Source organism: Mercurialis annua, linkage group LG2, assembly GCF_937616625.2.
Source record: "Mercurialis annua linkage group LG2, ddMerAnnu1.2, whole genome shotgun sequence".
Lineage (NCBI taxonomy): Eukaryota > Viridiplantae > Streptophyta > Magnoliopsida > Malpighiales > Euphorbiaceae > Mercurialis > Mercurialis annua.
The window spans coordinates 44,655,710-44,671,551 of record NC_065571.1 but is presented as its reverse complement, the minus strand read 5'-3'; the positions used below and the strand labels follow the sequence as shown (position 1 = coordinate 44,671,551).

The 15,842-nt window shown below is 38.8% G+C and overlaps 1 non-coding gene and 1 pseudogene across 1 annotated transcript; one reads left to right on the top strand and one right to left on the bottom strand.

Annotated features, from left to right (window-relative positions):
- Window positions 1-1,993: 1,993 nt before the first annotated feature.
- LOC126668578 (uncharacterized) overlaps window positions 1,994-15,842 on the bottom strand; it is a 63,985-nt pseudogene continuing 50,136 nt past the window's right edge.
- LOC126670902 (small nucleolar RNA R71) lies at window positions 6,875-6,981 on the top strand. Its single transcript, XR_007638891.1, has one exon. It is a non-coding gene; the product is annotated as a small nucleolar RNA R71 (small nucleolar RNA).

The following is a 15,842-nucleotide window of genomic DNA, read 5'->3' as shown; positions in this document are numbered from 1 at the left end:
TCATGTCGGATATCTTCAAGTAATTTTTGGTTAGTTTCCCAACCAACTCGGTTTTGCTCCCATCCGATCCGGTTTTGCTCAACCAACTCAGAAAACCGTTGGTCAAACCCGGAAACATGAGCCGCTTCTCCGGCTTGAGAAGTTCCCGCGGGTTCCTCCCCCGCTCTTCTTTCTTCTCCGCCTTCTACTTCCCGTGCTACCTCTTCTCGCCGTGTTCGTGCCACCAATCGCACCCTTCTATTATAGGGAATAACTCTTCCCTTCTTCACAAACCCGGCAACATCCAAATGGTTCATATTAAGAGACCGTGCTAGAATGGTCTCAAAAGTCGCCAAAGTAGACGCCGTAGGCATACAATTGTATTTTTCCGCCAAAGCACGAATAATGAAACCATAGCCAATCTTGGATAATTCGGATGGAACTTCCCTTAATCGCTTCAAAAGACGATACGCCGTGTTGACTTGGTATGCTTCTATCTCCGGATGCAAAATAGCATTCAAAGCTAAAAGATCACTCTTGGCCACCTTCGTATATTCACCACGCCCGCCAAACGAGTGCCCAAACCACTTCACAAAAACCACAATGGCGATGTCTTTGATTTCATTAATCTTGGACCCCCTTGTCCGATAATCATCACGATCCGTCAATTCCCTCCATATCTCCACTTGATCAAAGTTTTGATCCCAATCTATCAACCCCGTTCCCCTCATTCCAAAAAATTCCACCAAATCTTCAACACTAAGTGTGTGGCTAGTGTTGTTGATGCGGAAAGAAATAGAAGAAGGAGAACCGCTAACCGGTTTGAGAGTAGAGAAGAATTCACGAGTAAGTTCATCGTAAGAGTGATGACTAACCTTTGCCAATGCCGATAACCCCAAAATATCCAAATAACGCTCCACCTCATCCTTGATGCCAAGGTTCTCCATATCGTCAAAATCGATTTGGAATGGAATTACCATTTCCCTTTCTTTGATACTCAAATATAAATCACCTTCCTCCTCCGTATGGATTTGGAAAGGTGCGTTATAGCGAGTAGTCAATATCGCCGAGGTGTTCACCCGAGATGAGGATGGAGCGGTTGATTTAGTACGTACCCTTCCCACGGCCGGTAAGGGTGGATTCGCCGCTTCTTGATTTCTCGTGCTTGAACGACGGATTGGTTGATTTTCGGCATTCTTGCTTCGCACCATGATTGCGGAATGAGAGTATTTCTAATAAATTTGGAGAATAAGAAAAGAAGAGTATTAGAAGAAGAATATGTGTGGAATAGAAAGTAGAAAAATGCAAGGTATTTATAGGAAAAATAAATCAAATCTCAAGATTTCCCTCCACTAATTTCAAACCATCCATTTAATAACTTGAAATTGATTTAACGGTTTAGATCGAAGCCATGTAATCAATCCAAGTGAAATTGAAACACTAATGAATGGTTCGGATTTGCCAAATCATCAATCCAAGTGAAAAATTCAAATTTTTACAAAGCACAAATCTCAAAGAAACACAAGTTTCAAAAGAAACACAAATCTCAAAAGAACACAAGTCCCAAGAAATCTACTATACTTTAATTCAAAATTCAAAATTCAAATTTTTCAAAATTTTTGATGTTTCCCGAACGGGAATAAGGTAATCCCGAACGGGATTAGGCTTTATTTCATGTTCCGTTCGAAACAAGGCAAAAATTTCTTGCTTCCCGAACGGAACTATGGCTTTCCGAACGGGACAAAGGCAAATTTTGCCTAGTCCCGAACGGAAGGCCCTTTCCCGTTCGGAAAAGTGAGAAGCCGAGGGCTCTTTCTCGAACGGGAATAGTGTGTCCCGTACGGGACAAAGGCAAAATTTGCCTAGTCCCGAACGGAAGTACCCTGTCCCGTTCGAAAAAAATTGAGGGCTGAGGAGGTTTTCGAACGGAAATAGCCTTTCCCGAACGGGACAAAGGCAAAATTTGCCTTTTTTCGAACGGGAAAGGTATTTCACGAACGGAAACCTCCTGAAATCATGTATATACCTGCAAAAACACACAAAAACACACCCCGGAATTAAACGGAAATAAATAAACAAATTAAAACTTAAATACGCATAAAAGGAAAATAAAATAAATAAAACAAAACACGTAACCTCTCGAGATTGCCTCTCGAGTGCGCTTTATTTTTGGTCAAAAGCTAGACCGTGGCCCGGAATTTATGTAGGAGTGGTGAACGTGATTTGTTCCACTACTTGATCCGTCAAAGGTCCAAGATACGGCTTGCACCGTTGTCCATTTACTTTGAAGATTTCACCACTAGAGTTCTCCAATTCCAAAGCTCCATGACTTGCCACCGTTCGAATCTTGAAAGGACCGCTCCAACGAGATTTTAATTTCCCGGGAAATAATCTGAGGCGCGAGTTGTAGAGCAAGACAAAAGAGCCCTCCACAAACGTTTTAGGCACGATATGAGCGTCATGCCATCGTTTCGTCTTCTCTTTGTAAAGCTTGGCGTTTTCATAGGCATTTAACCGAAATTCGTCCAACTCATTGAGTTGAAGCATACGTTTCTCCCCCGCCGCTTTAAGGTCAAAATTGAGCTTTTTAATGGCCCAATACGCTCTATGTTCAAGTTCCACCGGAAGATGGCATGCTTTCCCAAAAACAATACGATATGGAGACATTCCGAGAGGCGTTTTAAAAGCCGTACGATATGCCCATAATGCATCATCTAATTTTAGTGACCAATCTTTCCTTGTGTTATTAACCGTTTTCTCTAGAATTCTCTTTAGCTCACGGTTAGAAACTTCAACTTGCCCGCTTGTTTGAGGATGGTACGGAGTAGCGACCCGATGATAGACTTTATATTTCCGCATCAAGGCATCGAATTGCCTATTGCAAAAGTGAGATCCACCGTCGCTTATTATTGCTCTAGGAGTCCCGTATCGATTCATCAAACGTTTGAGAAAATCCAACACTACTTTGGCATCGTTAGTGGGTAATGCTTCCGCCTCTACCCATTTCGAAACGTAATCTACGCACACCAATATGTATTGCTTCCCAAACGACATAGGAAAAGGACCCATGAAGTCGATTCCCCACACATCGAAAAGTTCCACCTCTTGGATGTTGGTAAGCGGCATTTCATCTCTCTTAGATATGTTCCCCACTCTTTGGCATCGATCGCAATGACTAACAAAGTCTTTTGCATCATGAAATAGCGTAGGCCAAAAGAATCCGCACTCTAGCACACGAGCGGCGGTCCTTGATGTACCATAGTGACCCGCATAATCCGAGGAATGGCATTGACTAAGTATAGGCATCATCTCTTGTAGTGGTACACATCTCCTCAAAATCCCATCTCCACACACCTTGAAGAGGTACGGTTCCTCCCATAGAAACCGTTTAGCATCGCTCAAGAACTTCTTCCTTTGGTGGTAAGTCAAATCCGGTGGCATTATTTCGGAAGATAGATAGTTTGCGATATCCGCATACCATGGCGTTTCCACTTCCGAAAGTACCATCAACATCTCATCCGGAAACGTTTCATTAATCTCTACGCCACTTATAATTGGTTCCGGAATCTCTAACCTTGACAAGTGATCGGCGACGACGTTCTCCGTTCCTTTCTTGTCGCGAATTTCGATGTCAAACTCTTGCATAAGAAGCACCCATCGGATTAGTCTCGGTTTAGCATCTTGCTTTGCAAAAAGGTATCGAAGGGCCGCATGGTCCGTATAGATGATAACCTTAGAGCAAAGTAAGTACGACCGAAATTTATCCAATGCGAACACCACCGCAAGCATCTCTTTTTCGGTGGTGGTGTAATTGAGTTGAGCACCCGCCAATGTTCGGCTCGCATAGTATATCACGTGAAGCTTTTGCTCCCTCCGTTGCCCCAATACGCACCCGAGTGCTATATCACTTGCATCACACATGAGTTCGAAAGGAAGAGTCCAATCGGGTGATGAAATAATTGGGGCCGAGATAAGGGCTTCCTTCAACCTAGAAAAAGCAACAAGGCAATCATTAGTAAATTCATAAGGAATATCTTTAACAAGCAAATTAGTTAAAGGACGAGCAATGGAAGAGAAATTTTTGATGAATCGTCGATAGAACCCGGCGTGCCCTAAGAAGGCACGAACTCCTTTTACGGTAGTTGGTGGTGGTAATTTCTCGATGATTTCCGTTTTTGCTCTATCTACTTCAATGCCGTCCTTGGAGATTTTATGTCCCAAGACAATTCCTTCCTCTACCATGAAATGGCACTTCTCCCAATTCAAGACTAGATTGGTCTCCTCACACCGGGCCAACACTCGTTCAAGATTATTTAAGCATATCTCAAAAGAGTCTCCGAATACCGAAAAATCATCCATGAAGACCTCCATAATATCTTCAATCATATCGGCGAAGATGGAAGTCATACATCGTTGAAATGTTGCCGGTGCATTACAAAGACCAAATGGCATTCTCCGATAAGCAAACGTTCCATAAGGACATGTGAAAGTTGTTTTCTCTTGGTCATCCGGGAAGATAAGAATTTGATTGTACCCGGAATATCCATCGAGAAAACAATAATAAGCGTGGCCCGCTACCCGCTCCAACATTTGATCGATAAATGGTAACGGAAAATGGTCCTTCCTCGTCTCCGTATTCAACTTGCGGTAGTCAATACAAACACGCCATCCCGTTACTGTCCTAGTGGAAATTTGCTCACCCTTCTCGTTCTCAATCACCGTCATCCCCCCTTTCTTTGGAACGCATTGAATGGGACTAACCCACGCACTATCGGATATGGGGTATATAATTCCGGCGTCGAGAAGTTTTACTATCTCTTTGTGCACGACCTCCTTCATATTTGGATTCAAACGCCGTTGTCTTTGAGCCGATGCTCTTGACTCGTTTTCTAGGTGGATCTTGTGCATGACTACCGAGGGACTAATTCCTCGGATGTCCGAAATTCGCCAACCGATCGCCAATATATGTTGCTTCACCACTTTGACAACTCTCGCTTCTTGTGTTTCGGACAAGTTGTTTGAGATGATGATGGGAAGTGTCATGTTGTCGCCCAAAAACGCATACCGTAAGTGAGATGGTAACGTTTTAAGCTCAACCTTTGGTGGAGAAATAGAAGAAGGTGGTGTCACGCTCTCTCTTCTAAACAAATTTTCGGCTTTCGGCTCATCTTCTTTGGAATATTCTTCCCCGGAAGTTGCTTGTGTCTCCTCGGAATGGAATATGACTTTTGAAACCGGGAAAAGTTCTTCCACGACTTCATCAATCATATCCAATTTCATGCATTCCACCTCTTCAAAAGTGTTGCGCATAATCCTTTTCATATCAAACTCCACTTTGTCATCATCGATACGCAAAGTGAGTCGTCTGGCGTGCACATCTATCAATGCCCTCCCCGTGTTCATGAAAGGGCGCCCAAGAATCATAGGGCATGTTTTATCCGCCGCATAGTCAAGTACGACAAAATCCACCGGAAAGATGAATTTGTCTACTTTGACTAGAACATCTTCTACCACTCCGTATGGCTTTTTTAGGGAGTGGTCCGCCAATTGAAGCATCATTGATGTTTGCTTCAAAGTTTGATCACCAAAAATATCCCTGAAAAGAAACAAAGGCATTAGATTGATACTTGCCCCTAAATCACATAGACAATTAATTGAATTTAAATCGCCTATTTTGCATGGAATTGTAAAACTCCCTGGGTCCTTAAGCTTGGTGGGCAAGTCACTAAGGATGAGTGAGCTACAATTTTCCGTTAGGGAAATTGTGCCTTTGTCGTCCCAACTCCTTTTCTTCGTAATGATTTCTTTGAGGAACTTCGCGTATTGAGGCATCTCACGCAAAGCATCCGCAAAGCTTATATTGATTTGGAGTTTCTTGAAAATTTCCAGAAATTTATGGAATTTTTGGTTATCCGGCGTCTTCTTCAATCGTCCCGGGAAGGGGACCTTTGGCACAAATGGAGGAGGAGGTGGCGGTTTTACATATGGAAGTTCGGTTACTTCCTCCTCATTTGTTCCCGTTGTTAGATCGATTGCTTTCTCTTTACTTGCATGTGGATCATCAAGTTCTTTCCCGCTTCGGAGTTCAATGGCTTTTACTTGCTCCCTTGGATTTGACTCCGTTGTAGACGGTAAACCCCCTTGAGCTCTATTTTGAAGCGAGATGGCAAGTTGAGAAATTTGAGTCTCAAGATGGTGATTGACGGAAGCTTGGTTCTTAAAACCGGTTCTAACTTCCTCAATAAGCTTGTCAATCTTGCTCCCCTCATCCGTATTCCGATTTTGAAAACCGGGTGGGGGTTGTGGTCGGTAGTTGTTGAAGTTGCCTTGGTTTTGTGGACCACGGTTTCCTCCTTGAAAATTTGCTCCTCCCATATTTGGGTTGGCATTGGCTTGACCCGCATTTTCCCTCCACGAGAAATTAGGATGATTCCTCCACCCCGGATTATAGGTGTTGGAATATGGGTCATTGCCTTGCCTTTGCCCATTGACATAGTTGACTTGCTCATTTGAGTTTTGATGTAGGACGGGGCAATCCATTCCCGAATGATCGTGCCCATCACAAGTCTCGCAACCCATTTGAACTACCGCAAGTTGAGCATTCCTTTGATTCGCTTGTTGTTTGTACATCTCGAGTTGTGCTAGAAGTGTCGCATTCTTCGCTTTCATTGCTTCAAATTCTTGGGTTTGCTCGAGGGTCATTATACCCTTTTGAGGTGGTTGCCTCAACCGCTCGGTTGACCAAGAACAACTATTTGTAGCGAGTTCCTCTAGCAAGTTATTGGCTTCATCATAAGTTTTCTTCATAAGTGATCCTCCCGATGCCGCATCAATTGTTGCCCGTGTAGCCTCATTGGTACCATTGTAGAAAATAGAGACAAGATGCTCCCTCCCTAGATGATGATGCGGACAATTTCTTTGAAGCTCTTTGAAGCGTTCCCAAGCTTGGTATAGAGATTCACCATGTAATTGGAGAAAATCTATAATTTCCTTGGTCATCCTTGCGGTCTTACCCATAGAGAAATACTTATTGAGAAAAGCTTGTGCCAATTGCTTCCATGTTGTGATTGAGGTGCTTGGAAGTGATTGAATCCAATTTCTCGCCTTATCCCTTAAAGAGAAAGGAAAAAGACGAAGCTTGATTTGATCCTCCGTCACATTATGGATTTTGAATGTGTTGCATACCTCCGTGAATTTTGAAAGATGGGCGTTTGGATCCTCGCGTTCCAACCCATAAAATTGACAACGACTCTCAAGTAGTTGAATCGTTCCCGGCTTGATTTCAAAATTGTTAGCGAGTATAGGAGGTGCAAAGCATCCATAGTTGGCGTTGTCTACGTTGGGTAAGAAGAATTCACCCAAGGTACGTCTTGCGGGAAGAGGGGCGACCCTCTCGTTTGGCCTATTAAGAGCTAAGCCATCATGTAGTGGTGGTGGAACAATCCCTTCGTGATTCAACGGAGGGTTACGGTCGTCCTCCATGGTTTTGGATTTTTGCGCTGTTTTTCGGATACTTCTTTCGAAGGATGTTAAATCTGACTGAAACGGTTCTAGCGGTTTTCTGGCACGTCGTGTATTAGGCATACACTAACCAAAACTCCTGCGCAAACAAAAACAAGAAAACCAACGTAAAATCCAAGAATCACAAAGTATAAAAATAACTAAATAGAACTAACTCAATCTAAGAATAAGATACTTTTAATTAATTTAATTGCAATTGCTCCCCGGCAACGGCGCCAAAAACTTGTTGGCAAATAATCGCAAGTGTACGATATCGCGCAAGTAATATAACTTGGAAGACCAAGTATCGATCCCACAAGGAACAATGAACTAAACAACTAATTTCTAATATTCTTTAATTGGCTAGTAGGAAAATAAATGGAATTGTGTAAACTAATTATAATCTAAAGTGAATTAACTTAAGTAATTAGACTAAAAATCTGAAATCAAACAAATAAATTGAAGTTTAAACAATAATGGTAAAAAGCTCAAGAATTGATAATTCCAAATAAACTAGTAGAAGAATGGATCAAAATTTATCTAGTGATTTTATTGTGAATCGAGCTATTCTAATGCACCGAATCCCGCTCTCTCAAGCCTCAAAGATTCAAATAAAATCACAACCTAATTAGCTAATCAATTATTAACTTGCTCTCACAATATTAAAACTGAATTAAATAACTAAATTGTAATTATGAAGCAAACTCAACGACTACCTAAATTCCAACCCGCTCTCACGGTGTTTTCCTCTAAGTTTTTAATTACCTATGTCTATTTAATTAACAATCTCTCAATTAGTTAATTAAACACAAAATCATGAACTAAGTGATCAAATTAATTCAAGCATTAATCTTAGTAATTAAAACACAATTTTACTCACTTAATAAATCCTAATCCAATTCGAAAACTAGTCTAAGTGTTCATATCAATCCCCGAACAAAAGATTTAGTTACACATGCTTAAGCTTAAATTAAACAAAGAAGAAGATGAAGAATTAAACATAATTAGAACAATAAATACCGGAGTTGTCAATTTCGGAAGAATCGTCTAGATTAAACTTGAAATCTTCACAATCGTTCTTTGCAGAAACTAATAATAAACTACTTATAAACTGCTGAGAAATAGAAGCTAAAACGCTATTTTAAGAGAATGAAAATAAAACTAATGTAGTCTAATTTATTCTACATATTAAATTGAGTCTAGTACAAGGTCTTTATATAGTAGGAGAAGTTCCGGAGTCTTCTAATTTGTATTGCAAATCAATTTGTAATAGGAGTTGTAATTGTGAGTTGAGGAAGAATTTCACTCCAAATCAAATCCTGAAGCATGCGTGTTTTACTCTTGTTCCGTTCGGGAAGCCCTTGGTTCCGTTCGTGACATGCCTAATTTTCCTCTTTTCCGAACGGAACATCCCAGTCACGTTCGAAAAACTCATTGGCCGAAAGCTTTTGATATCAGATTCCTTCTTGAGTCCCGAACGGGACAAGGCTTTTCCGTTCGGGACTAATGCTTATTCTGCATGTTTTCCGTTCGGAACTCATCTTTTTCGAACGGAACAATCCTCAATCTCGTTCGTAAACTTCAATTCCTTCGTCCGCAAGCTACGCTTTTCACTCGTACACGCAATCCACCATAATTTTGCCCCAAATAGTCGGTTTTCACCTAATTTCCACTGAAACACTAACAAACACTATTAAACGTAAAAACGCCAAATAATGTATAAAAACAATACTACACATAATGAAAATCGACTAAAATCGACCCTAAATATAGGAGTAAAATACTCCTATCACTGACCATTTGAGTCTCAACTTCTGAATCTATATAGCTTATGTCCTTTTCTCAGCCTTCCACAATTCGGATTTGAGGTTAATAATCACCAACTTATCAGCATTGTAACTCGGATTAGAATCAGTTCCAGCCTCCTTAAAAAAAAATTAAGCAATTAACTCTTTAACTTTCTTATTCTGGTCCCCAAAAGTGTTTGAGTTCTAAGTTTTTATTAAATGCCGAAGTTCCTTTAATCTCATAGTGAGATTAGAGGAACTAGCACAAACTGCAGTCCAATTGTGCTCCACAAAACTTACAAACTCCTCATGATCCCACCAACCATCGATTGAACGAAACAGCTTAAGCCTCCAATCAAACTTGTTGGCTGAACAAAAAAAAATGGGCATATGGTCTGATTGATTCCACGGTAAGGCGGTTAAAGACATAAACGACCATAATACCCCAATAGCAGCAGAAACCAGACACATGTCTATACGGAATTTTGAAAAAGAATTTTTCCAAGTAAATAATCTACTGTTTTTCAAATATATGATAAGTTATGAACAGAGACCAGATTTCAAATAAAATTTTGTTTCCTTGAGTATATTTTTATTATATTTTTACTATTAATTTTAAGATATCTTGTTCGTATACTTTCCATGTTTTTTTTATAAATGATAGTTAGATTAGCACAACCACAAAGAAGTAGGAGGAAAAACCTTTTTGAGATAAGGCTAAAAGAGAACAAAAGGTGACAAAAAAATATAAGTTGCAAAATACATCAACACCGGAATATTCAAAACTCGGTTCAAGTCTCTATAAAAAGTCACCACTTTGCAAATAGCAACGAAGACCACACTCTCCGAATCTGTGAACTCGTTTCTGAACTTCCCAAATAACAAAGAACCAAATAGTTTCCCATAATGGAAAAAATCTCTTAACTGAAATATAACACCAAAAAACAAAGAAGACATGAAGAGATGGAGGAACAACCCATTGAAGCTTACATCGGTGAAGAATCAAAGTCCAAGTTTGAATAGTAAAGCGATAATGGAGAATAATATAAATGCTAGTTTTCTCCTCCAAGAAAACCAACCAACAAGCCAAGTTCAAAACTCCCTTTCTAATCAAAAGAGAATTTGAATAAATTATGTCCCTAGCCAACAACCACATGAAAAGAGAATGCGAGGAGAAATTTCAAAACGTAAAAATCTACCAATCAGCCTCGATTAAACAGACCTGACTGAGGAAGCAAGCATGTCGACTATCTAGTTTTGTAGAGGAAGGAGAACAATTTGGCAGCTCAGAAATTAAAACCCGAACCTGAGATTTTTCACCCACACACAATCTACGTTTCTAGGAGAGAGAGAAAGCGGTTTAATCAGCATCAAAAAGATCTGAGACCATGCTAGTTTGATTGTGAGAATAAACAAACCTTGGAAGCGAGAACACAGCTTCATTACCATTCCAACCATCAAGCCAAAATCTGGGTTGATCTCCTTTCAATGAAATAGTTGTTCCTGAAAGAAATTACTGCCAAACCTTATGATTTTTAATAAAAACTGAATAAACACCCCCCCCCCCAAATAAGAGACAGTAATTGAAAATTTGAAGTTTCTAACTCAAACCAATTTGACAGCTCATAACTGCAGCAGACCACTCATAACCAAAGTTAGAAATGATTAACGATCCTAACCTTCCAAATCCATTTAGTCAATAAACTCTAATTTTTGAGCTTAAGATGATTGATATTCAAACCGCCAGAAACAAGGGGAAGACAGACATCATCCCAGGATACCTTACTAAAGCCTAGTCTCTGATCATTGCCATTTTAAAGGACACGACGCATTACAAGCTGTAAAGATAAAACAACTGATTTTGGAATATGGAAAGATGAAGGATAGTAAACCGAAAGGCTGCTGAGAACTGACTTGATCATAATTAGTCTACATGTAGGAGATAGCAAATTACCTATCCAATTCGCCAAATGAGAGGAGAAATTGCTAATAATGGGATCCCAAAATTTTTCTTTAACCAGCTTCAAGGAAAGCGGCAAATCTAAATAAGAAATTGGTAGGGCTTTAATTTTACAGTCTAAAATTGAAGAAGATTCGTAGAGGGAGGCATCATCGACATCAATACCAATAATAGAGGACTTATTGAAGTTAATCGTCAAACCCAAAATCAGCTCAAAATAACGTACAATACGCAAAAGAATTTTAACCATCTCTATATGATTAGGCAAGAACAATAACTTATCATCCGTGAATTGCAAAATCAAATTAGGTTCAGCATAGCCATCAACATGTAAACCGTCAATCTGACCCAAATTGACTGCATTAACAAACATATCTTTAATACCCTCACTGCCAAGATAAAAAGCATATGAGAAAGGAGATCCCCTTGCCGGACACCTCTACCCATATAAAAATTGTTTCTTGGGCTACCATTAATCAAAAACTGAGCATAATTAAAGAAATCAGAAATCCATTTCAGGCAAGTTTCACCAAAGTTCATTCTATAAAACATTTTGTATATCAAATCCCAAGAGATAGAATCAAAGCCTTTTTAAAATCAAGTTTAATGAGAAGAACTTGATCCCGATGACGATGGGCCAAATGAATTAGCTCAAAAGCAATCTTGTGACAATCTTGCATATTCCTACCTTTAATAGAACCAAATTGGTTCTCAGAGACAATTAAAGAGAGGAGAGAAACTTGTTTGCCAACACTTTCAAAAGTAGATTAAAAATCCCATTGATTAAAATAGTAGGGTCAAAGTCTCCAATGTCAACATCACCCGTTTTTGGAATGAGGACAAAAAAACCGCGTTCAGGCTTGTAGAAAAGTAGCCTATACGATGAAAACTAGCAAAAAAAATTCAGGAAATCATTTTTCATAATACTATAAGTATTCTTATAGAAGAAAAAAATTAAAGCCATCCAGACTTGGAGCTTTATTGTCATCGCAGCCCATTAAAGTCCAGAAAATTTCTTCGTCCGAGAAAAAACTACATAGACCAACTGATTGCTCATTAGAGAGCTGCCTAATGGGTAATCCATCAAGAGAAAAAGTGAGCACGGGGCTGTTTGTTGAAAAGCCTCTTACATGCGATTTGATCTCCTCAGGCCTCTGCAAGAGATGATTATCACCCATAATTTCTGATATCAAATTATTCCTTGAATGAACAAATGCAACAGTGTAAAAGAATTTAGTGTTCTTGTCCCAAAAAATACTCCAATTCAGTATAGATTTATGATGCCATAAAGTCTAATTGCTTTGAAGTCGAGCAAAACTCAGAATGTAGAGATGCCAAGTTCACTGCTTCTTGGTCTGAAAGAGGCCTAAAATCCGAAGCAACTTCTGAAGCTTTAATAAAACTCTGAGCTGTGGAAATTCTTGCATTCAAGTAACCAAACGAATTTGTCTTCCATCCTTTGATAAATTTCCTCAATTCCCTCAATTGTACAACAAGAGAAACACTAAAAACTCAATAGAAATATACTCCAAGAAGAATCAATAAAATCATGGAATGAAGGATTACCCACCAAGCGTTGATTGATTTAAACAAATTCAGACCCCAATGATCAGAATAATTTCTTAATAGACCTTGAAGATTTAAATTTGGCCACTTTGTAAAGAAAGCAGACTCCAAAAAACACCCATAGATATTCGAACGAGAAATAGAGTTATGCCAAGTAAAGTAACAACCTTGGAGAGCTACTTCAACAAGACTAGAAGTTTGAATGCACTCAGAAAACTAATGCCATGTCGTTAGAATAACCACTACAGTTAACTCTTTCACAGGGTTATAAAATCTCATTAAAAGCTCCCATCATAATACATAACTTGTCCTCTTGTAAAGCCTAAGAAATATCATGCCATACAATAGCTCTGTCACTGGCCATATTGCAACAATAAATTAGAACAAATTTGAAAACATTTGTAGGTAACTGAAAAACAATACATATCCAATGTGAAAATGTAGAAATTCTAGTGGCCGTGATAGCTTTAGAATCCCACGGACATAAGAGACCTCCAGAAACACCAGAAGAAGGAGAAAAACAGCAGCTGAAATCACTATTCGGCTAAAGGCAACTCAATAGAAAATCATCCAAGAGCTCCTTTTTAGTTTCAATCAAACCAACTAAAGAAAGGCCATGAGAAGTAATTAATAAACAAATATTTGTCTACTTTCTCGAATAAGATACACCACCACGACAATTTCAAGAAATACTAAAGTTTAATTGACTAATCATAAAATCAAAATAAACTTAGAGAAAGAGGAGCATGAAGCTAAGGATTACTTATAGATTTCTCTTAAAAAAGAAAGGTAATAATATTATCTTCATTAATACTAAGAACATGCCCAATTAAAGACCAACATCCCAAGTCTTTATGACCTCTGAATCCATAAAATTAGCAGTCAAACAGAGAGGAGTAATATGTTTGTTACATTCTCTAATACTCTCATTATCTAATGCTATTCCATCCTAGTTCCAAGGGCAGGTTTGCAAGGAGCCTCGATAATTCACAGCTTTAATATTTTTACGTTGAGTACTAAATCTCAGGTCTGGATCCGGGAAGGTTGCAATAGAATTGATCGAGTTGACATCAAAACTTGTGGAAGGAGAAGTATACGTTGTTGAAGTTTGATGCAGATCGGCAGCATGGTCAGTAATTAGGATATTATGTTCCTTGATGGAAGCATCCACATCTATAGAAATATAAGCAAATTGGGTCTTATCACACGAAGAACCCATGGAAGAAGAAGAAAGATCATCATCCTCCACATTGTCCATGCAAACCGGAAATCAAATTCATAAAAATGAATCTCAAAATCTTTATTGTTCACTATAATTGTTAAAAACAGTCCATATGGCTGATATAAGTAGATATTAAAACCGATCCCGAATCCATATGTTCCTTACTCAAAATCATCAGATGAATAGAAATTGTACCTCCTAAATTGTCCCCAATTAATATGAAATATTGTTCATCCTAAGCCAAAAGAAGAACTCAATGAATACTAATTCAAACTAATATCTCTTTTAAAGCTAACATTCCATCCCAAGGATTAATGAAATCAAAGAAAGAAATGAGGGTATGTAATTGTAATCTGAATTAGCATAAATCTCCTTCATTGTAGAAACTAATAAGCACATGGTGTCCTCCTAAGAGAAAATAGGACTCGCATATAATACCTTGGTTCTGGAGAAAACAGCCCACGTGAACAAATCTGGTAACAATTTAACTATAACTATCGCGGAGCAATTAGCATAGCTAGAAGAGGCCTTCGATGTATCAAAAACAATTGTCTTTTTGATAACCACATCGGCATATTAACGAGAATCCAGGATTGAAGGGTTCAAAACTCGTTTGGGTGGAACTATACTATTGGAAATCGGGGAATGTTGCATGGGTTTAGGGTTTTGAAAGCGAGATATGTAGGCCTTAATCCTCCACTATCCAATGTCAATGTTATTCAAATGATAAAGCGTGTTAGGAACGTTCTGATTAGTGTCAAGATGTAGAAATCCAAATCTCTTTGGGAACGATTCCATTTCCTTGAAAGTGTAATCCTGCCTTAAATATAATACTTTGCAAAGGTACGTTGCAAATCTGAGTAAAACCATTGTTGCGAGAAATTCTCGAAGTAAATGACAATTTGAGTAGATGGGGTCTGAATTACAGCTGAAGGTCCGACGGCAAAGGGCTGAGGAAAAGGTGGAATAGGGATGTGTTTAGGGTTTGGTGGCAGAGCCATCGTTTTTTTTTTAACTTTTTACATACTTTAATAAAATATTGTTCGTATACTTTTATTATATTTAATTTTTTGTATTATTTTCATAAATAATGCTCGGCCAAAAGAAAGGCTAATTCGAAGCCAATTTAACCTTTTGCTCGCTGAGTGCAAGGGTGACCTTTCATTGTGCACGCCGAGCAAAATACATATGACACAAATTACAGTCTTATAGGAAAGCTTATTCCTCGGTGAGCAAACATGGTAAATCAAACATGCGTAGATGCCAGTTTGTGCGACACCACCCGGTGCCAATCAAGCCACCGCCATCAGCGATAATTATCATTGCTACAAAACTAAAGTCCACACAGCAAAAGGAACAGATGGATGAAGTTGATGATGGAGTAAGGTGGAATTCGGTGAAAGAAGATGTGTGAGGTACAAGCATATCATGTATTAGATGAAAGAAATAAAAAAAATGGGAAAGAAGAGAGGCAAAGTTTAATCTAAATAAGCAAACTCATTAGATTGAAAAAAGTGGATCGTATATTTGTCAAAAACAAATGTTTTGATTGCAAAAACAACACGTAAATTTGGGATTATTTTCAAAACACGCGTGCTTTCCTTAATTTTTTCTTATTAATACTTTGAATGTCAGTATACCAGCTGTGAGAGGCAAATGATGGATGCCGAATGTTCATTAGAGCTTGGCCCATCCATTTCATATCGGGCAACCGATTTCTAGCCTTTATTTTCTCTTTTAAAAATCCTCTAAAGGTCCAAACATCTGAATTCTATTCGAAAATATATTTGAATATAATGAAGCCCCACTAATTAGCACATATAAATAA